Here is a 23,927-nt window from a genome sequence, read left to right as displayed (position 1 = left end):
GAATTTCCCTGTGTCCCACCAGGAAGAGGAATGTTTATAATCTCTGCACTGGCTAACATAGTTACCCAAAGAATTAGCTTCCTTTGTTTTAATTTCTATTAGGTGGGAGAGCATAAGGGATTTTCTAGACCACGGCTATCCCAGTAGAATTTTCTGTGATGCTGGAAATGTTTCATATCTAAGCCATCGATATGGAAGCCACTAGCCATGTCTGGCTATTGAGTCCTTGAAACGTGGCTGGTGTGACTGAGGCATTGAATTTTTAATTTTATTAAATTTTACTTAATTTAAATGTAAATAGCCACATGTGGTTAGCGGCTACCATCTTGGACTACACAGTTCTGGGGAGACAAGTTTAGAGTTTTCTTTTGCTAAGAGAGATGCCCATTTCTTACTGGGTCAGGATGCTCCAGACTGCAACATTTGGACATAAATGGGGTTGTCTTCTAAACTTTACTCCAGATTTCTCTTCTCTGCTCAGGGCCTACTTTCTCCTCAACTTGTTGAACTTCTAGCCCTTCTCCTCAGACTCTCCCCACATCATGCCCCTTCTGATCTGCTCCAACCCCTCCCAATTCAGGTTCATTTTCTTATCTCTCCATCTTCTTGTTCACCAGCCATCTTGGCTATGCCTAGAAGGCTTCCTCTTCAAAGCCAGTCATGCTGTGCGAGATATGTTCTTGAACAAAGACATTTCACTCCCTGTGAGAAATTATGTATTCAGCGCGTAAAGGAATATTTCGTCCTCCTCAGCACACTACACTTCACCTCACTCAACAGCGTGGTTTTCCTCACGAGTGCTATGTTCCCTTCCCTTTATGATACAAGAGGTTTTCATGGTTCCCATGTTGGTTTTTTCCTACCTTTTGACCTTTGAAAATTGAGAGATTTATCTAAACGTCCTATAAGGCCCTGAAATGAGTAAAGTGATTCTCTTGGGATCCCATCACTATCTCCCCCCTCCTCCCCACCTCTCCCAGATGCAGCTTTGAGGCTCTTCTTAATTTGAAAGCCTCTTTGATCCTCAGCCTAAGGGTAGAAGGAAGGGCTCCAGGGCTATAAACTGATGGGCAGAGATTTTGATTCTAGGTGTTTGATGATGCACCTCTGCCAGCTTTCTCTGATGGGTGTGTGACTAGCGTGGGGGCCCCAGGCCCCAGGTAGAATCTAGCCTATTGTTGTGGCTACCAACTCAGGAAGGCACTCCCTCCACCTTCTTTATGAGGTAGTCACTTGTAACCTTGGGCCTCACACACAACTGTTTTTTAAAGGTAAAAGAGATTGCAAGTGGAGTGATGACATAGGCCAATTTTTACCTTTCATTTTCTGTTCCTTCTAGTTAGGAGAGTCAGTGGGATCCAGGATCTCCAATTATTGCAGAACTCTGCTTCCTGAAGGGAAAAAGAGTCAAGGTCAAGGTGTTTTTCCTTCAATGCAGACTATCTGTTGTAGTCCAAAATTCTTCAGTGATATCCTTTTCTAGCTCTGGTACTGGTGCTCTTTTACTTGTGTTTTATTCCTTTCTTTCAGGAACTGGGGTTGCAAGGTGGTATGGAATTAGATGTTAGCCTTCAAAGTCACCATCTTATCCAAAAGTACTAATAATTTCTTTCTTTTTTTCTCTAATTCATAGAAAAGCTCTTTAAGTTTAAATCAGATACTCATAACATTTTGAGTTTTGACCATGTCTGGAGAAAGGGCCTACTCGAATAAATATACTACTAAAACCTAACTGCTATAGCACACAGGGAGACAGGGTAGCATTGCCTCTATTTTCAAGGTAATCTTTGGATTTCTTTACTCCTGTTCTGTTACGGGGGAAAAAATGGGTTTAGAGAAATCTGAACAGTTCCCAAAAATAATACCCAGTTGAAAATTCCTTTTGCTACAGTTTTCTCAGGAAGCCGAGCAAGCCTTTCCATTTCCTAGCGGGTCCCTCGAAGGTCAAAAGAACAGGGAATGTTTGCAAAGGCATCTTGTTTGCTTTTGTTCCCACCAGCCCTTATATTCCCTGGGAACACCAGACTCTGATAAGCAAAATAATCTAAGGAGAGGAAGAAATAGCAGGCACGTTTTCGATGGGATGCACTGCAGCCAGAACGTCGACCTGGGGATGGCTTTGCACCACGTTGGTATTTTGAACTTGGAAAAGTTCCATCTGTTTGGTAAATGCATAGATTTTTTTTCATTTTACCTATTGACCCCCTTCATTTAAAAAATAAAAATAGTTAACAAGATTTAACTAAATTTTCAAAACCCAATACACATGTTGGCTTTATGTAAGTAATTTCCATTTAAAATTTTGATATTTATTAAATATAATTGTATTGCCTTTTAATTCTAATAGCTAACATTAAGTATTTTAGAAGTAAAATAAGGGACTTCCCTGGTGGCGCAGTGGTTAAGAATCCACCTGCCAGTGCCCGGGACATGGGTTCGAGCCCTGGTCCAGGAAGATCCCACATGCCGTGGAGCAACTGAGCCCGTATGCCACGACTACTGAGCCCACGTGCCACAACTACTGAAGCCCGTGTGCCTAGAGCCCACGCTCTGCAATAAGAGAAGCCACCGCAATGAGAAGCCCACACACCTCAACGAAGACCCAACGTAGCCAAAAATAAATAAATAAATAAATAAGAAGTAAAATAAGTACTTTGAAAGTTTATGAAAAGTAATTATTTTGATTTTATACTTTATCTATTTATTTTATTTTTATTTTTTATTTTTGGCCACGCCACACAGCATGTGAGATCTTAATTCCCTGAACAGGGATCGAACCAGTGCCCCCTGCAGTGGAAGTACACAGAGCCCTAACCATTGGACTGCCAGGGAATTCCCCTTAATTTATATTTTGATAAATTACATTCAAATTTTTTACACTTTGGATACAATAAGAACATATTTTTTTAATCATTTAGCTCATTACTGTCAACCGTTGATTATCACAATTTTGTTATAGTTTTGCTGAAATGAAGGTACAAAGTACAAAAAATAAATTTCATGAAATAAATATAGAATAACTTACAAAGTATGCTTGCTTTATTTTATTACTCTCCCAAACATCCCTGACCCATCAACTGAACAGCAAGACAAGAGTTCCAACAGTTATTCTTGGTAACCTTTGATAATTCACTGATTTGGGCATATAAAACTACAGCTTTACATGTATTTTTAAATATTGCCATTTCAAAGATACAGTTGTCAAGACTGGAGAGTGGAACACATTTTATTTAGCAGTGTGTTCACCTGATCTATGATTTGTAACATTTAGGCATAGCGTGTGTGGGCCTCTGTGAGTGCGTTAGTCCCAGGGCCTGCAAATGTCAGGGGTGACTCTAATCAGAGCTTCCCCAGGGATCATGGTGCGATCTTCTGCACTCAGCTTATCTCTTGAGGAGGAGTTCTTCTAGAATTCTAAGAAATATCATTTCTTCCACCACCTTACACCTAAAAGATGATTTATTTCAAGTCTCTTGACCATCAGGTTCTAGCTGTCACATAATTTGCCTTTTCAGTGTGATGCTCTCCTACTGAACCAGGGCTGGGGCCTTCCAAACAACAAATTAAGAACAAAACCCAGTAAGAACTAAAGAGCTGGAAACAGGCTGAGTTCTACGACACCTTGCTATTTCAAGTGAGGTCCTGGGAGCAGAAGCATTGGTGCTCCCTGGAAGCTTGTTCGAAATGCAAAATCTCAGGTCCCACCCCAGACTGACTGAATAAGAATATGCATTTTAATCCCCAGTTCACAGGTATGCCCATTAGGGTGTGAGAAGCACTTCTCTAACTCTGGACTGAGACAATCAGAGGAAAGGTGAGGAAGAGGGGGAGGATGGTGACTCCGGATCAGCTAGATGCTTGGGGAGGGACACCCATGGGAGTACTTTGTCCTGGGTTTCACTGACAGCAAGGGCACTCAGGTAGCAGCATAGGAACCCAATGTGATGACAGGGCCACTGGGCCCCAGAGTGGGGAGGATGTACCAAAAGACATTTTAGGATGTCTGCCCACGCACTCTCTCTTCTGGGGGACTGCTGTCCCTAGATCCAGTTGCACTGGAGTGATCATGTCATAAACCGTGTGACCCTGAGCCCCCTGGTTATAACCCATATAATCAGAGATACATCTCAGGTCCAAAGGCAGCTCATTCACGGTCTGGTCAGTGACCTGACTTGTGGCCTAGCTGGAATATATAAGCTGGGCCATCAGATTCCTCTCTGGGGGGTTTAGGTTGGTTAAGGGCAGGGAGGTAGGTGTTCTGGCAAGTTATAAAGAATTAAGGTTGGGTGGCCCTAACAGGCGATGTGCAGGCCTAAAGTATGAGGCAATGGAGACACTGACTAAGCAGAGGAAGTTGGCCAGAAAAGAAAGTGGGAGAGGAATGGAGGAGATACGCACACGCGCAAGGGGGCGGGGTGGGGGGGGCAGCTGAGAAAGAGAAGGTGAGAGAGCAGCCTCAGTTGCTGCTCTTCTCCTAACCCATGTTTAGTTTTTCCAGGTATAAGTCTTTGATTCTAGCAACCAACAGATCCTTGACTAGAAGAGTAGGTGAATTAATTCCTAACAGTCTAAACCCGAGTAAGCTGAGGCTATTGAACTATAATCCATCTATTAGAGTTGGCTCCGAAATTGGAAAGAGTGAAAAGAGTGAACTTTGGTGGGAAGAGATTGACCTCTGAGGACTGACATCTGGGTGTCTGGGCACTCAGTTTAGTACTCATGTGTAGCCTAGAGATGACAACAGCGTGTCTTATTTGCCGTTACTTGGTTTGTCTCTCTGTTTTTCAAAACTGGAGGAAAATGTTCAAAAGTCCAACAGAAAGCTCAGATTAGGGATATTGCTGGTTAAGTACTTATTTCGAGCTTGGATTATCCAAATCATTTTTGTTAATAAGGTCTTAATATTTGAACATGTTAGAGGAGATTAATTAGGGAGATTTAAAATAATACTTCTGTAGCAGTCTTGGCTTGAACCTAACTGTGTCCACCACTGGGCTATTTAGACATATGTGGCCATGCAGGTGGGATAGTGCAAGTAGGGGCTCCGAAGGAGTCTGTTCTTGGGGCTCCATTTGTACAGAGCTGTTGAAGAAGGAGCATGACCTTTGCCCATGCCAGCAGAGCGGGTCTTGGGAGGGGAGTCAACACTGCCCTCTGAGCGCTAGGGAGAGCGGGGCTTCCAAAGATGCTGAAAGAGCTGTTGTCCCTAAGAAATCTGAAACATCAGGGCACAGACCTCATTGTTTTGATGTCTGGGTGACATTGAAATGTGACAAAAAATGGAGGAGGGGTTCCCCCACTTCAGCAGCAGAGCCTCACGTGGGCCTCTGGGCACTGAGGGCAGCAGTATGACTCAGACACCCCAAGCCTGCTGGGCAAGATACATTCTGTTTTAAGTTGGCTCTTACATGTCATATGACCTTGCTTTGTTCATAGTCTACACCAGGGGTCCCAAACCCCCAGGCCACGGACCGGTACCGGTCCGCGGCCTGTTAGGAACCGGGTCGCACAGCAGGAGGTGAGCGGCAGGTAAGCAAGCAAAGCTTCATCTGCCGCTCCCCATCGCTCCCCATCGCTCGCATTACCGCCTGAACCATCCCCCCTCCCCCTCCGTCCATAGAAAAATTGTCTTCCACGAAACTGGTGCCAAAAAGGTTGGGGACCACTGGTCTACACATTTAAACTCTTGTCCAACACCTGTTTTTTGTTGTTGTTGTTGTTGTTTTCAACTCCTGATGTCATGCATATCCCAAATCTTTACTTGTCTACTTGTGTCCAACAGGACTTACTATTGTGATCTCTTATCTGGTCCCCCTACTGCCATTTTTGCTCTCCTACATTCCATGTTCAGCAGAATAGCCAGCAGGAACTTTTACAAATGGAAACTTTCTCTTAATATTCCAATGTCTTCCCGTCATCCTTAGCATAAACCAAACCCCTCACCCGTGTAGTCTGGCCCCTCCCCATCAGACATCACCTGCTTCTGCTCTCCTTGCTGGTTTCACTCCACCCCTGTGGACTTTCTCAAACACCTTTGAGCTCCTCAGGGCATTTGTGGAAACTGGTCCTGCTGCTTGGGGCTCCTCCTTCTGTCAACTCAAATGCTACCTCTATTGCTAAGCCTTTCTTGACCCCTCTGTCTAAGATGGCTAGCTCTCTGCTGAAGCCACTTTCTATTACCTCCTTGTGTTTATGTTTTCATTGAATGTGTCTCTATCTAGAATTTCCATGTGTCTGTTTCTTGTTTGTTTATTGCCTTACTCCCTCCAGTACAATGAAAGCTTCATGATAGCAGAGCCCTCATCTGCCTCACCCGCTGCTATATTGCCAGCACCTAGAACAGTTTCGGGGACACAGCCGGTGCTCAGTAAATAGGCACGGAAAGCACAATTTAACTCCCTCCTATGTCTGATCTCCCACTGGTTGCTTAGATCACATGCCTACATTTGCTCCTCTGGCTGTGGAGGTTCCCCTTTTATACCTGCTTATACCACTTATACCTGCTTCTGGCAATTCTGATAAACTACTCAGATCAAGCCTCATCCCTGGAATTTTCTCTAGTCCCGGAAGAGGAAAGCTAATGGATGGTTGACTCTGTGCATTTAGAGTTTTGGTGTTTGAAATTATTCCTATTCCACACCCACTTGACTGCAGAGAGATCCTTTCTACCAGTACTTTGCTCTGTCTTGCACTTCTCTGCATGTTGACTCTGTTTTCTAAGATAGCAGACCTGCTTACTGGCAGCACCTGGGCCTCACATCCAAAGAGGTCTCCACCAGCCAGATGCTGGTTCTCTCTCCAAAGTTCCCATTTGAAAACTCCTGGGGGAGGACTAGCCTGACTTGTGTCATGTGTCCACCCTGCATCAGCCAGCTGTGACAGGTGGACTGAGTCCCACAGCCCAGGCATGACCACTGGGGTCCACTCCTGAGTCTCAGGGCTATTTTTGGAGAAGGGAGGCTTGTTGTGAGCTGGGAATCTACCCCAATCTCTGTCTCTTACAGTGGCCCTCCAGCCTTGGCTGATAGGACTCACAGTGGATATATGACACAAACTGAGCCAGTAAGAATCCCCCTCTTAGAATTTTGAATAATAAATTAGCGTAGGGTAAATCAACTTTGTTGAGGCATAATTTACGTACAATAAAACACACCCAACTTAAATTCAAAGAGTTTTGACAAATGTACACGCCCATGAAATTACCACCATAATCAAGATATAGAATATTTAAATTATCCCTCAAAGTTCCCTCATGCCCCTTTGTAATCAACTCCTTCAAACCATACCTAGGCAAACACTCATCTATTTTCTGCCGCTACAGATGAGTTGGGCCTTTCCTAGAATTTGGTACAAATGGGATCACACAGCATGTATTCCTCTGCACCTGGGTTCTATCATTTGGCACAATGCCTGTGAGATTTCTGCATGTTGCCGCATCTATCGGTAATTTGTAGAACACCCAGTTTTGGTCACAAAGTAACAACCGCTCAACAGACAGAGAGGAAAGAAGCCAAGATACAGAGGGAAGTAGAGATGGAAGGCCACAGGGTCTAGAAGGGCTAGAGAGTAAACTCAGAGCCTGGTTCTAAAACAAAAACTTTAAAAACCACCACCACTACCCAGGAAAGTACAATACTATCCCATTTATCAAAACAAAGGGGAGGAAAAACAAGCCCATATATGAGTGTATTTGTCTAGGCAAAGGCTGGAAAGATACATACAAAGGGGTTAATTGTGGTTATCTCTGGGTGGTGGGATTATGGGTCTTTAAAAATATTATTTTTGCTTATCTAAATTTTAAAGTTTCTACAGTCAACAAGGGTTATTTTTACTTTAAGGGGAAAAACTATCTTTATTCTCAAACGTGCAGCTTTTAAAATCAGGCCGGGAAACTTCTCAAATGCTTGACATTTTTAAATGATGCAAAATGTTCCTAGTTACATTTCAAACCTCTGATGTGGCAGTTACAGCTCTGCTGCAGTTGTTTAAAAGCAAAACTTCTGAAATAGGATCATTTCTGACTAATTATTCACTAAGCTCGGTTTTGTTGAAGGCCCTCTTAAGTCCTCTCAAATTCTAACTGTTCTATTTGTGGGCTAAAACCTTAACCCAGCTGTCCTTGTGATCCCTGAGCCTGCGGTCAAGTGGAAAGGATTGTACTTCCATCATTCTCAGAATGTGGGCCAGCAGAATCACTTGGGGTGGTTATAAAAATGCAGATTCCTGAACTGCACCCCAACATACTGACCCACAGTCTTTGGGAGTGGAGTTCAAAGGGTGACTTTTAACAACCCTATTAGGCTATTCTGAGACACACTCAACTTTGAGAGTCAGTGTGTTCACTTCTGACCAAATAAGCTTAGTTCCTTCCCTTAAACAGGCTTCCTAGGACTCCCACATCTAACCAGCTGATCTTCACCTCAGCTCTGCCTCTGCTCCCAGGACTAGTCATAACCTCAGGCAGAAGAGAACAGAACTGGTATTGATTCTGTTTTGTTTCAAAGAACTGTGTCCTTTGCTTTTGTGTGTTTACTCTCTCTTGGGGATACAAGCGCCACCACCCCTACTCCTGAATCTTGGGCCTTTGTGGCGTTCTTACTGTCTGGGGACCCCTTAGTGTCTAACTGGTTTGTTGCCTGCCTTCACGGACATCCTGTTATGTCCCAGCCAGGGGTTCTATTGTTTTGCATTACCTGTCTCCTGGGAGACCCTGATAATTTGATGACTGCCCTCCAGACTGACCCTTCTCTATTTGTGCTCATATAGAGAAGGTTCAGTCCTCCTCCCCACCCATCCACTCCTACTCCTGGTCTTTGTTCTATACTGGTGACTGTGCTTCTTTCTAGATGCAAGTCCCATTCTGCTGACTGGATCCTAAAAGATGACAAGAAGGAGATTGGCTATAATAACTTAGATTTCTCTTGGGCTCATCCTTCCAAGTTCAACAATGGATGTTGAGCGTATTGAGTCTTATTGGGTCTTAGTCAAGTTGTCTCTAATTATTCTTAGAAGATTTTCTGGGTGCTGCTTTATCTGTACTTACCTTGCCCTCATTTCTTTTTTTACGTTTTAATGATGGCATACATTGAATTTGTCCTCAAGAATAGAAATAGGTGGACTTCCCTGGTGGCGCAGTGGTTGAGAATCCACCTGCCAATGCAGGGGACACGGGTTTGATCCCTGCTCTGGGAAGATCCCACTTGCTGTGGAGCAGCTAAGCCCACGAGCCACAACTACTGAGGCCGTGTGCCACAACTACCGAAGCCCACGCACCTAGAGCCCGTGCTCCGCAACAAGAGAAGCCACTGCAATGAGAAGCCCGTGCACCGCAACGAAGAGTAGCCCCTGCTCAACATAACTAGAGAAAGCCGGAGCACAGCAATGAAGACCCAATGCAGCCAAAAAAAAAAAAAAAGAAAGAATAGAAATAGTCAGTAGATCACCAATGATCTATTACTATAATGTCTATATCACAGTTAAAATCCAAATAGTGTTGTTTTTTGTTTTTTAAGTCAACTCGACCAAAGTCCACTACTTCAAAATCAATAGCCTCTTTGAAATCATAGTAACATTTAAATGTGGTTAAAACTCAAATTCAGAAGTTTGGTTAGTTGAAAAGCTTAATCAATTTCCAACTTGTCCAAATAGAATTACCAAGAGCAAAATTTAGCGTTTTTCTTACAGAAATACAGTGCACTAGAATCACTAATACTAGACAGTTGTTAGAAAATTTGGAGTCCTGAGATGCAGAAGATTGTGTTTTTCAAAGATGGCTACACAATATCTCCCACCTCACATGCTCCTCTCCCCTCAGGAGGCATTCTTGAATTCCTCTCCCCTTAAATCTGGGTTGGGCTTCATGTCTTCTTAAACAATAGAATTTGGCAGAAGTGAAGTTCTGGGATTTTCAAGGACAGGTCATAAGAAGCTTCGCACTTCTCTTGAAATGCTTGCCCTGGGGCAAGTCAGCCACCGTGTAAGAAATCCAGCTCTCCTGAAACAGCTATGTTGTGAGCAAGCCCAAGCGAGGCATGTGGAGAGAGGCAGTCATGTTGCCCAGCGCCTAGCTGCTCCAGCCATGCCAGCCCAGGTCCCAGACATGTGAGCCATGTTGGCATCTTGAGCATGAGGTAACAAGGAATCCAGGCCTATTTCAGACAGCTTTCCCATTGTTCTTCTGCCTAGTTAGAGGTTTGTGTCAAATTATACCACCATTGGCCATTGTGGCCTTAACGAGAGTCCTAAGTCTCCACGCATGGCAAGTGTGTCCACTTAAGTGTTTTGAGATGCTTTTTGCCCCTTCAAGAGCTTCTGTGCTGAGGGATTCCTGGTTGACTGGGCAGCAGCCATTCCCACATATCCATGGCTGGCTGTCAGGGATTTTCAGATGTTGATGAACATAATGGACCGGAAACTGCTAGGCAGCTTTTTGCAACAGGAATCCACCTTTTCTTGGCCCTCCTGGGATTCTTCTCTGCTTTACCATCAGCCATATGGAATTCTGCTGAAGCTCAAACCACAAAGCAAAGGGCCAGTTGCACACAGAAGAGATCGCATTGCACTAAGAAGATTTCTGATACTCTCACTGAGGTCATGTGGAAGCTGTCCTACAAAATGTAGCTGATCTAGGGCTGCCTCCTGAAGGACAGCTTTTAAAAGCATTTCTTTCAGCTCTATCTGGCTTTAACCTTTGAGGCTACAGCTTGAGGATTCTCTATGGCCACAAAATAAACACAAATGCTTATTTCCTAAATCAGAAATAACTACAGAGGGATTACCTGTTGGTCTAACACAGACTACTTTGCAAAATAACACAGCCAACTTTGCGGTTGGTTGAGGAGGTTGGACGGTTAAATTTGCAGGGGAGAGGGTGTTGTGACTCCTGTTAGTATCTTCATCCTTTCGTTTCTTTTGTTATATTCTTTAGTAACTTTTTGAGGCAGTGGATGGGGTTAGCTAGTAGTAGAAGGGGTTAGCTCAGGGTTACTTTTTGCTTCAGTGTGGGCTATTGTTGAAAGACCATCCATACCCATTTAATGCTATGCCAGGGCAGCAGAGAACATACAAGAAAGCTTTTATTAAGCTTTGTTCCTAGCTCCCACCAGTATTTACTGGGAAGACTGTGGCAACAGAGGCAATCTCTAGCCAACAGTTTCTTAGCTTGGGAATTCAGATGCTTTCAAACTAATGCAATAATGGAGGAGAAAAAGAGGGTCTCGTTTTACAACTACCTAAATAATTTACTTAAAATTGACATCCAAATTTGCTCACCTTTGTATCTATGCCTTGCTCTATACATTGAAACTTTTGTTCATCATAACAAGGGAATACTAGTGAGAACCACAGTGGTGTTGTCTTGGTTTTCCAAGCCTTCATCCACAAAGGCCCTAAAGACAGCACCACATTTTAAAGGTGCCAGTGCAAGTATTTAAACATGATTACACAGCATGTTCCCCTTGAGAAGTACATCTTGCGTTAGAAAAGTCGGCTCAGGAAGTCTAAAGCTTCAGAGCAGAGAAAGATGTTGCTTGTATCATGGCGAAATATGGTCAGTGTATAAGGCACTGCTTATGTCAAAGCAACTGAGTATTACCACAAATTAAAAAGAAAACAATTTGCTGATTCACTGCATCCTGGATCAGAATTGCAAACAGAGTTGGTTTTAGTGAGCACAATGAACCAATGGAGAAACATATGGAGAAAGTGTTTGCTACTCTTTTGTCTTTTTTTTTTTTTTCCAAGTAGGAATAAATGGAAATTCTGGCTATGGTAGAATTTGTAGGTTTTCCCTGAGTGCTTCCCTACTCTCCCTCCCTCCCCTGAAGCCCAACTAAATGAGACTATCATTTTGGCTTTTATTGCCTGAAGAAAGCAGGGCAGGCTAGCTAGCCTAGGAGTCCAGCTCCGGGTATTAATCCCCTAGGTGACCTTGACATCTTGCTACTGAGACCCCACCTGCAAACTGCTCTGATCTTTGAAAGCTTGGAGGTCATGGAGAGACGTGCTAAGCTTCTGTAGGATATTTGTAAGATTATAGGTCAATATTTCTGGGATATTCAGAAATTTTATTGGTGGTATGTTTTCTAGTTCACAGTGAAATTATAGCATCCTTTGCTATTTAATAATACAACCAATTTGCTTATTAAATTTGGCTTTTAGGGCTTCCCTGGTGGCACAGTGGTTGCGAATCCGCCTGCCAACGCAGGGGAAATGGGTTTGAGCCCTGGCCCGGGAAGATCCCACATGCCGCGGAGCAACTAAGCCCGTGCGCCACAACTACTGAGCCTGCGCTCTAGAGCCCGCGAGCCACAACTACTGAAGCCCACGCGCCTAGAGCCCGTGCTCCGCAACAAGAGAAGCCACCGCAGTGAGAAGCCCGCGCACCACAACGAAGAGTAGCCCCTGCTCGCCGCAACTAGAGGAAAGCCCACGCGCAGCAGCGAAGACCCAATACAGCCAAAAATAAATAAATAAAATAAATAAATTTATTTAAAAAAAATTGGCTTTTAAAAACTCATATGCACTCTTTGAGGCATTGCGAAATAAAAAAAATTACAGAAACACTTCTAATTTTCAACCACTTTTAACAAATAGGGGCACATACAGTGCCTTTGGAAGGTGAGTTCATTAAATCTATACGTCTATAGAAATCTTTGCAGTTAATGGGCCTCATACTCCATAAGGTAGGTGTATAGTACATGGATAAATGAAGACATTGGTTCTTATGACAATCTTGCTGAATCTAGAAAACCCACATAGTAAAGAAATGGTGGAGGAAATCTCCACCACCACCACACCCGCCCCCCCCCCAAACAAAGACGAAGACCCTATGGTATTCATTGTAAAAAGTAGAAACACTCTCAGAGATGTGAGGTCTGCAGAATGACTGAGGCATAGAATGATTGAGGCAATACCCATAACACAGAAAGATGAGCTCACCGAGAAACTGAGCTATGCGGCTGAGCTTTGCCAGAACCCCCCAAAAACCAGGAAGGCAAGAAAAATGGGCATACCTTAGGATCCAGAGAAGTCTGTGAAAGGGGTTTGATAACTCCTATTTGCCCGAAGCAGAAACACTTAAAAATTATTTTTAAAACTTCCTGTAATTTAAACATCTTACCTCTACCTTTGTGACACAAATTATTTTTAAAACTTCCTGTAATTTAAACATCTTACCTCTACCTTTGTGACACAAATTATTTTTAAAACTTCCTGTAATTTAAACATCTTACCTCTACCTTTGTGACACAATCACTGTAATTCTTCAAGTTATTCAATTTTTATACAAAGTATTGGACTGGTTGAATGCCATTTTATAAGTTAGGTTGATTTCCTTTATATGGTTTACAATTTTGCTTGCTTTTTGTGTTTGATATGATCAACTTCTACTAAGTTCATTTTTTTTTTTTAATTAATTAATTAATTTATTTATTTATGGCTGTGTTGGGTCTCCGTTTCTGTGCTAGGGCTTTCCCTAGTTGCGGCAAGTGGGGGCCACTCTTCATCGCGGTGCGCGGGCCTCTCACCATCGCGGCCTCTCTTGTTGTGGAGCACAGGCTCCAGACCCGCAGGCTCAGTAGCTGTGGCTCACGGGCCCAGTCGCTCCGCGGCATGTGGGATTTTCCCAGACCAGGGCTTGAACCTGTGTCCCCTGCACTGGCAGGCAGATTCTCAACCACTGCGCCACCAGGGAAGCCCCTAAGTTCATTTTTATAAAGACATAATTTATGGGGCTTCCCTGGTGGCTCAGTGGTTAAGGATCCGCCTGCCAATGCAGGGAACACAAGTTCGAGCCCTGGTCCGGGAAGATCCCATATGCCGCGGAACAACTAAGCCCGTGTGCCACAACTACTGAGCCTGCGCTATAGAGCCTGCGAGCAACAACTACTGAAGCCCGCGAGCCACAACTACTGAAAGCCCGCTGCCTAGAGCCTGTGCTCTGCAACAAGAGAAGCCACTGCAATGAGAAGCCCACACACCGCAAAGAAGAGTAGCCCTGCTCGCCACAACTAGAGAAAGCCTGCGCACAGCAACAAAGACCCAACGCAACCAAAAATAATAAATAAATAAAAAATAAATAAATTTATTTTAAAAAGACATAATTTATTTTGGACGAGTTTTCCTGTAGTGGAGATTTTTATGACTATCTTTTGTTTCCTAACTTTTGTTGACATGGAGAAAGCTGGGGAGAAACAGATACAATGGTTTTTGTTTTGGGGGGCTTTTTCTGTTCTGTTGCTTATATCCCATGTCGTACAGTGGAAAGAATGATGAACTTCATCTATGAATAGCTTAGGAGAAAAAAGGGAGACCTAAACTTAATTTATAATTAAAATTTAAAATTTAGGTATAGTCCTTCCTTTTATATGACTTTCCCTGAAAAAAAAAAAAAGAGAGAGAGAGTTATACTAAATGGAAACAGTTTGTTCATCTAAAAACATTAACTTTCTTGGCTCCACCATAGCACTTTTCTTAATACTCAAAATTTAATACGTGTCCAGCTTCACCTACCCTCTACTGAACAGTATGCATTGTTCTTGCTTGTTAAACAGTGTAAACAGCAATTCTTAAATTCCACTGTGATAACAGAGAAACTTAAGCCTACCTACTTTAAAAAAAAGTAAAACCACAATTCACCTAAATGCCAAGAGGTAAGAAAATAAATCAGATTACTACAGAGATGATTCATTTGGAGGCCTTTTGTTTGTTTTCTTTTAAATAAGGTGGTGATTGAAAATGAAAAGGCTCTGAAGTAAAAGCCTAGCTCTGCTATCTTTTATTAAAAATTTAGGGAATACAATTTTAGAAACCTCGGTTTATCCAGCAGTTATCTTAATTTGGGCAGTAGAAAAGGAGCTGGGCAAATATCCCTGATGATGGACTTCTAGGTAATTTCCAGGAATGAAATACCACTATTCTTCTTTTTTTCCTCTTACAAGTCATTTTTCCCAAAGTACACATGGTCCCAGGATTGTTAGATGACTTTTCCATTGTTCTCTTGGTAAGGGGGCAGGATGCATACTTGAATCTTGAACTATTTATTTATTATGATAATAATAATTACTCAAAATTCCCTCCCTGTATGTTTCTGGCTAGGGTGAACTACAAGAGACATTTTTACACAGATCTGGGGTTTGGAAGCAAAGAAGCAACCACTTTTTTTCTTTATAAATTTTCTTTATGTATTTATTTATTTTTGACTGTGTTGGGTCTTCATTGCTGTGTGCGGGCTTTCTCTAGTTGTGGTGAGTGGGGGCAACTCTTCGTTGCGGTGCGCAGTCTTCTCATTGTAGTGGCTTCTCTTGCTGTGGAGTACGGGCTCTAAGGCGCATGGGCTTCAGTAGTTGTGGCGCATGGGCTTCAGTAGTTGTGGCGCATGGGCTTAGTTGCTCCGCAGCATGTGGGATCTTCCCAGACCAGGGCTCGAACCCGTATCCCCTGCATTGGCAGGTGGATTCCTAACCACTGTGCCACAAGGGAAGCCCCAAGAAGCAACCACTTTGTAGCTCACATTATTGCTTATCTGCTGGCTTACCTTGTTGGCATGGGACAGTGGCTGGACCTACAACTGCTCCACCTTCCCCTGAATCATTCTCCAGCTTTTTCAACTCCTGGGCTAGATATATAATGAAGGGGACAGCTTCTCCCACAGGCTATCTATACCATCAAGGTTAGAGGCAGTGAGAAGTGACATGGTTTCAGTCTGTCCTCCTGGGGTTTTAGCTCATGCTTGTAGGTTCCAGGTTGTACTTGCTTTTCCCTACTTTATATCTATCTTCCCTTCCAGGCTGTCTTTGCTGAAGTCTTCAAGCTCCAGGATTAGGTGTGATCACAACAGCTTTACAGAGACTGCTTAAACAGGTCCCACAATTGCGTAAGATTAGATATGATTTACATGATACACACACACACACACACACACACATACACACACACACACACACATACACACACACACACACATGCACACACATACACACACATACACACATACACACACATACACATATACACACATACACACACACATACACACATACACACACATGCACACACATACACACACACATACACACACATACACACATACACACACACACACACACACACAGCTCCTAGTGCATTCTGCTCCTTCTGTTCCTGTGGGTTCTGAGTCTCCGATTGAATCCTGGCTGATTGTATTCCATTGATTTTACAGTTGGGTAAATGCATTATCTTCTTTGGGTTTGCACTTCCAAAAGCTTTATCATTCAGAATAGTGTACTGCAGGTTGGTTATGTACATTTTGTACTTTGAAGACGAATTAAACTCAATGCCTGAATTTTGAAGAACAATAAACTTGATCAAATAAACAGCTTGTTCACATCTTTAAGCTTTTCACAATTGCCTAACTTATAAAAATTGCTCTGGGACAAAATAAAAAGAGATAATATACACATTCTTCTTAGAAATATGGAGGTAGACATCAGAAGAGAACAATTTAACCAGTTGACCAGTTGCCTCTGGGTGGCAGGAAGTGATGATGAGCGGGAGCCAAGGGCATCAGGAGATGCTGCTTTTGGTAGAAGACTTTTTAAGCATCATTTAACTCCCTAAACTAGTTGAATGGAATATTTTGATAAAAATAAGCATTGTTGGGACTTCCCTGGTGGCGCAGTGGTTAAGAATCTGCCTGCCAATGCAGGGGACACGGGTTCGAGCCCTGGTCCGAGAGGATCCCACATGCCACGGAGCAACTAAGCCCGTGTGCCACAACTACTGAGCCTGCGCTCTAGAGCCCGAGTGCCACAACTAGTGAAGCCCGTGCTCCGCAACAAGAGAACCCACCACAATGAGAAGCTCGTGCACCGCAACGAAGAGTAGCCCCCGCTCACCACAACTAGAGAAAGCCCGTGCACAGCAACAAAGACCCAGAGCAGCCAAAAATAAATTAATTAATTAATTAAAAAAAAAAAGCATTGTTACAAGAAAGTTTTAATAAAAAGCCAAGTTCTGTGCCACTTATTTGTAATAGGGCAGGCAAAAAGAAAGGAAACAGTGGACTTCCCTGGTGGTCCAGTGGTTAAGCCTCTGTGCTCCCAATGCAGGGAGACTGGGTTCAATCCCTGGTTAGGGAAATAGATCCTGCGTGCCACAACTAAGAGTTCACATGCCGCAACTAAAGATCCCACACATGGCAACAAAGATCCTGCATGCCACAACTAAGACCCGGCACAGCCAAATAAATAAATTAATTAAAAAAAAAAAAAGAAGAAGAAGAAGAAGAAAGGAAATAGGAAAGGTTATCGTTTGAATTGGACAGTAGAATTTAGTTCTGGAGAGGTTCCAATACAAGTTGAAAGGAAGGTCAAGTTTGGGGAGGAATATGAAACAGTAAGATTTCAAGGGATAAGAGAATGAGCTCTTCCTTCTTTAAGACTCATTTGCTACAAAAAGAAAATCTTGGCAACAAGTGTCTCTCCTCCCCAGCTCTCTGCCTTCTCTTATCTGTATCTTGTGAGCTAAATGAATGAAAATTTAAGAAGTTATTGAAACAAGATAATACATTGAAGCAGCTCCTTTCAGAGCCATGTTTCATGGACTTGAGGAGCCTTGAGTTCTGGGACTGGTATAGTGATGGCCATAAACAATAATTTTCACTTAAGAAAAAACTTTAATTCCTCTCACGGCTTAATTATATTTTAGCCTCATTTATTTCCTTTTCATGACTCAAGCCCTTGGATTTCAACTTCTTGCCAATTCTTCCACATCCTCAATTTGACCTTTCCCTTAGCATATATTATTTTCGACCCAAGTTCACATATAGAAACATAATTTGGGAATATTAGGACTAATTTAAGTCAAGGCATTGGTGAAAAAAGTTAGGTAGTTAACCCCTTAACAATACCCTCCCCCAAAGGAGTAAATGCATGAGAGTTTTTTTTAAAAGAGAAAAAAGATAAGGTTGGGAGGAAAACAACAAGAAAGACATAAAGAAAAGTTCATGGAAAATGGTTCTACTCTGGCAGAAGAAAAACAAATTGTATATTCAGCAGCTTCACTAGTCCTATTTCAAAGCAATAAAATAGTTAGGTTTTTTATCTTACTAATTCACTTGTATCCATTTTAGAACTGCCTGCTCCTCCATAGTTCAGAGCTTATTCCTTAAATCATTTGGTAATTCCAGCTACATAAATTTCTAATGAGTCCAATGAAGCCTGAGAGCTGAATGAAAAGTACTACATTACTATCCTGCCTTTATACATAGTTTTTCCTTCTAGAGACATAAAGCATTTCACACATACTTTCTCTTTTATTCAGCAGGCATTTCTAAGAGTGAAACAGCAGGCTGCATACCCTAAGTCATGTGAATAGTCAGCAAGAGAGACTCAAATTCCAGACTTCAAGTTCTGGACTTTTTCCACTGAACTCTGGCACCACTCCAGATCCAAATGATGTACTTTCCAGACTATGGTTCCTTCTGATTGATGACTGTTCATCTTCCTGATTCCTAATTCCCCAAGGGATCCCTCCTAGAGACCTTTCTCTAGGTCAATTTCATTCTGTTATCAACCCCTCTGGGTAAAAATCCACCACTAGTTAGAAATTCGGTTAATGTCTGTTCTTCCTGACTTCTCATCAAAGAGTTTCTACCCTGGCGACACGGTCACATTTGCAGGTTCTTTCCTGGGATGGGAATTGTCTGGGCCTGAAGACAAGTTCTTTTATGAGACTACCTACACTCTTAATTCCTTCTCACCTACCTCAAGTTTTAATTCCCTTTGAGAGACGTTTGTTTGAAATCACTTTTGGTTTGAAATCACTTTTTCCAAGAGAAGAAATCAAGAGCTTGGCAAACAATGAGAGATTTTGTCTGTTGGCTTATTCACTGACTCAAGGACTTTCACTATTCCCTGCTCTGCGACTCTGAAAAGAATTTCTTTGTGCTTTCAAATTGCCTAACAATAAAATTGGAATCTCTCCGGTGATAATGACTAGTTTAAAAATATTTTAAAGCATTGATATCAGAGGGGGTCCCAACTTCTAAAACGCCATTTACTACCCACAATCCTTACATTTATTGACAAAGAAAATGATTGGAATTTGTGTGTGTGTGTGTAATAGGCTGTGTTGGGGGTGAAATGGTAAATGAATTATCCAAAATTAGTGATGTTATCAGACAAGCCCTTGAGAAGAAGGATATGTCACTCGCTAGCTCCTCATGTGATATGGGTCCATTAACTTTTGGCTATATTTCAATAAATAAAATTGGAAGACAGAACACTTATTTCCCCATATTCCCCAGATACTTTACAAAACTTATGCATTAAAATATATGATACAATGGACCATGGAGATGGCAGCGCCATGGCTGAGGCAGTGTGAGAACTGTAGGGTGGGGCGTCCATGGAAGTTGAAGGAGGAAGTGTTTATGAATGACCTGCTGAAATGTGAAAAGAAGATGATATTCTCCAAGGCATCAGACTGCTGGAGGACCTGCTGCCCAAAGGGAGGAAAAAGGAGCGCTAGGTCTATATCTTCTACTTGGCTGAGGGCACTGCCAGCTCAAGGAATGGGAAAAGACCCTAAGATACACACAGGGGCTGCTGCAGGCAGAGCAGTCAGGCTAAGGAGCTGAAGAAAGAAGAAAACTGTCTCTCTCTCTCCTCCCTCGTCGTCTCCTGTCCCCCCACTGCCATCCCCTGCCATCCCTCTCTCTATCCCCCCCCCCCCTACGCTTTGCTCCTCATCCCAAGTCCCTCTGAATTCCTGCTTATTAAGATTCCTCCCCCTCCCCTCACTTTAGGCCCTTTCAATCTCGCTGATAATGGTCTCCCTCCAAGCAGGTCCCCCTCAGCCTCCGCTCACCTCCCCACCCACTCACCAAAGGACTTCCTGGTAAGATTTAGGAGCTAGCCAAGTCGATTTATAAATTATCTCTCAGCATGGATTATTTCTACATCTGAAAAAAATTAGTCTAGTTTATGTTGATTCTTAGCAGCATTTGGGAATTTCAATTTTTTAAACCAATTTCTCAAATTTTGCCATTGCTCTAATCATGTCACAGTATGATGCAAAATAAAATAAGGGCAGAATGGTACTTATGCAGGGAAAAGAGAGGGAACGAGGGGCCTACAACACGAATCCACTTGTGTCCCTTTGTGAGGCGATGAGAAAACTAAGGAAACCCATGACTGGGCAAAGCAGGCAGAGATGGTAATGGCTCAGGATCCTTTGATTTTCTGAACGGTGGCAAAATCAAACTAGAACCCAGGTCTCCAAATGTATAATTTCATGGTGTCAGTGAAGCACATGAGCTTAAGAAGTAGGAAGGGGAGTTCACATTCTGTCTCTGCCTCTTAGGAGTGTGAGAATTGGGGAAAGTTACTCAGCCTCTTTGAAACTGTTTCTCCTTCTGTGATGTGGGATACACTTGCTGCAGGATTAAATGAGCTAACCTGGCAAGGGCCAAACTGAGTTTAAAAGTCAGCCTTTGCCCCAGCCTCTTCAGCCCTTTGCTTGACAGCTGGAGCAAGCCACAAGGATTGCACAACTCCTAGATTCCCAGGTCACATCAAGGGAAGGAAGGTGGCCAAATCCTTATCAGGAATTTAAGCCTGGCTTGTTTGCCCCTGGCTCAAACTTATCACTGTGCTGGGATTATTCTCCAACCCTCTCTGGAACTCAGTTCATTCCTCTGTGGGATGAAGAAATAACAATCTATGCCTTTAAGACACGGGTTAGATGACAACCAATTAATGGTTATAAAATACAGTGTTACCCAAGAATGAGAGTACAGGGTCAAAATGCATTTTCAATACATGCTATTATAGGTCAGGGTAGTGTTTCCCAAATTGTGGAGTTTGAATTGCTGGTGGTATACAAAACATTTTTTGGCTGCCGCATAAAATGACAAAAAATATGTAGAGAGAAAGTGACTCCCTTTCAATTGTCTTTAATTACATCAAGAAGTAATTCTCATTTGGAGTCTCTAATACTTGTTGTTTCTCTCTTTAAAAAGAGAGTAAACCTTGGGAGCCATGCCTTCAGCAAGAGGAGTAATTAAGCAGAATTTAGAAATATTTCCCAAGTTTTAATTTTTATGTTTGTCTTCTAGTTATAGCAAATAACACTGGTTTCCCATTTATGATAATGGCAACCTTTTTTCTTAGGAGTAAAATGGAAGTTTTAAAAAAAAAAAAATTTATTTATTTTTGGCTGTGTTGGGTCTTCGTTGCTGCATGTGGGCTGTCTCTAGTTGTGGCAAGCGGGGGCTACTTTTCATTGCAGTGCACAGGCTCCTTATTGTGGTGGCTTCTCTTGTTGTGGAGCACGGGCTCTAGGCGCACAGGTTCAGTAGTTGTAGCACATGGGCTTAGCTGCTCCACGGCATGTGGGATCTTCCCGGACCAGAGCTCGAACCCATGTCCCCTGCATTGGCAGGTGGATTCTTAACCACTGTGCCACCAGGGAAGCCCAGAAGTTTTAAAATACATTACATATTAGAAAAATTTAATTTTAAAAATAGGGAATTCCCTGGTGGCCCAGAGGTTAGGACTCTGCACTCTCACTGCTGAGGGCCCAGGTTCAATCCTGGGTTGGGGAACTAAGATCCCACAAGTGGCAAGGCATGGCCAAAAAAACAAAACAAAACAAAAACACTTGATTCAAATAAAAATATTAAGTAAAGACTAACATAAATGATATGTGGATTTGGACAAATTGAAAAGGTAGTTTTCAAATGACTGAAGTTTGGGAAACACTGGCCTCATGGATGAGGAGTCCAGGGACCTGGATTCTAGCCCTGCCTCTGGTAGAAACCTACCATGTGACTTTGGTGAAACTGAGCCTCAGCATCTTCATCTGGAACTAACAGGGCTTGCTCAGTTGGTCCCTAAGAAAACTTCCGGCTCTAATATCCTATCATTTGAAGCAGATGACTAAGACATTTTCTGTTTTTTGGTTAAGAATCAGTTGTCCTGTTTTCTCTCCATAACCCCCTTCAGGCATTTGATACCTAATCGAAAAGATATATGGATCTCCATTTTATTAACACTCATAAGTTTAACTAACGCATACGTTGTTCCAAAAATGCAAAAGAAAGGAAGGAATTATTTGTAATGGAAAGAATACTGGATTTTGAGGGAGATGACATTCATTCTGGTCCTCAAATTTGCCATTTACTGAAAATGTGATCTTAGGTAACCTTAAGTTCCCTTTAGCACTAAAATTCTATGAAATGCAAACAAGTCTATAAAAAGGAAATAGATCAGCTGAGAATTCACTGCCTTTCCTTTCTAATTGAGATATTTAATAACCCACAGTAATATTTTAATATAGACTCAAAGCTGAAAGGAGATCTTCATTTTTTTTTTTCCCACTCCCCAAGGAGATCTTCATTTTAACTCTCATTTTGATACTAGCATTGTACTTGATACATAGTAGGTAATCAATAAATATTTAATGAATAAATAAAAAGTGGCCTCTCATGAACATGAGGCCAAGAAGAAACACATTTCATCAGGTAAGAATTTAATTAATTCAAAAGGAGTTAATTGAGCACCTACTATTTGGTGGCCATATTTGCCAAGCAAATTATTACACCTTTTATCTTCTATAAATAGCAAGATGAAAAAGACATGGCTTCTGTCTTCTATTAACCAATGACACTTTGAGGGGAGATGGCATGTATACAAATAACCACAGCATGGTAAAAGAACTACAGTGCAATGTGAAAAGTGCCAGGCTCCTCATGAGCAGAACTGTGCCCCATCTTCATTCTTTTACTAACTAGTCACATGAATGTGAGAAACTCATTTGTAGAATCAACTATCAGTTTCATCACCTGTAAAATAAGGTTACGCTGTATGATCTCTAAGGTCCCTTCCAGCTATGAATCTGAAAATGTTTCTATGCCTCTGAGAAATTAGTTTAAATGCTAGTCTCGAAGACTCCTAACTATACATTGGAGATGTTTTCTTCAATACACTTATTTTTCCAGGTAAAAGTAATAAGCAAAATCACACAATTTTTTTTTTATTGGCTTCAATCACAATTGCCTTAATCTTTGAACTCTCCTACTAGCAAACTTTCGAATTTGATTTCTCTTGATTTTTGTAAAGACAGTAATAGGAACACTTGCTTTCTCAATTTACCTCAAATACCCTAGTGGGAAGTTAGATGAAAGACTGAATTCAATTCCATTCAACAAACATCTACTGAATATCAATTATGTGCAAAATCCTAAAAATGACTCCAAGATAAAGAAAGGTCATGGCCCTCAAGGAAGCTAAAACCAAGTAGAGAAAATGAAACATTTTCATTATACCAAGAGAATGCATTTCATAGAAAGGAAAAAACAAATTCAGAAAGTAAAACAATATGGAAGATTAAAAAAGAACTTAAAAAGAAATGATATGGAGGAGGGTTGGAAATCAGTCAGAAATTCCTCAGCCTAAAAGAAACGATGACCCATATGTTAGCAAGTAAAGGTATCAGTTGGAAGATCTTGCATTCAAATCCATTCCACCAGGGCAAGACTGGCTGGGGCCAGCAGCTCGAGTAGAGATAGCTTGTGAGCTGTCCGCAGGACTCTCTGGGTCCCCGGAGGAGGACTCAAATTCCAGCCAATGCTGGCACCCTCCAACAGAAGGGAGAAAGAAACAACTGACTTAAAAAGTTGCCCCCAAAGTCAGACAACTGAAGTTGAGAAGAGTACAGAAGCATTTCCCAAACAAAGAATAGAGGGGAGGACAAGAGGAACCCTTGCCTTTCATGCAGTCGGTGAAAGATAATTTTCTTCCCCCTCATAATCTCTACAGATGGTCATAGGCAGGAACATTCAGAAAAATGAAAATGCAAAGCTCTATCAGAGGAAGAGAAAAATGATTGATATGAGGAAAATCTCCGTCACTGCATGGAATATTCCATTTTATACAGATTTCTCC

The 23,927-nt window shown here is 42.1% G+C and overlaps 1 long non-coding RNA gene across 3 annotated transcripts in view; it reads right to left on the bottom strand.

The window, feature by feature from the left end:
- The window catches only part of LOC133080125 (uncharacterized), a 74,594-nt gene that overhangs the window by 46,083 nt on the left and 4,584 nt on the right, over positions 1–23,927 (bottom strand). For all 3 annotated transcript variants that reach the window (XR_009698406.1, XR_009698404.1, XR_009698405.1), the window contains exon 2: positions 1,317–1,391. This is a non-coding gene — a long non-coding RNA (uncharacterized LOC133080125). The remainder of the gene's footprint in view (positions 1–1,316; positions 1,392–23,927) is intronic.

The sequence above is a fragment of the Eubalaena glacialis genome, chromosome 19, assembly GCF_028564815.1.
Source record: "Eubalaena glacialis isolate mEubGla1 chromosome 19, mEubGla1.1.hap2.+ XY, whole genome shotgun sequence".
Taxonomy (NCBI): Eukaryota; Metazoa; Chordata; class Mammalia; order Artiodactyla; family Balaenidae; genus Eubalaena; species Eubalaena glacialis.
Note: the sequence above shows the minus strand (reverse complement) of the source record. Positions and strands in the feature narration are given on the sequence as shown.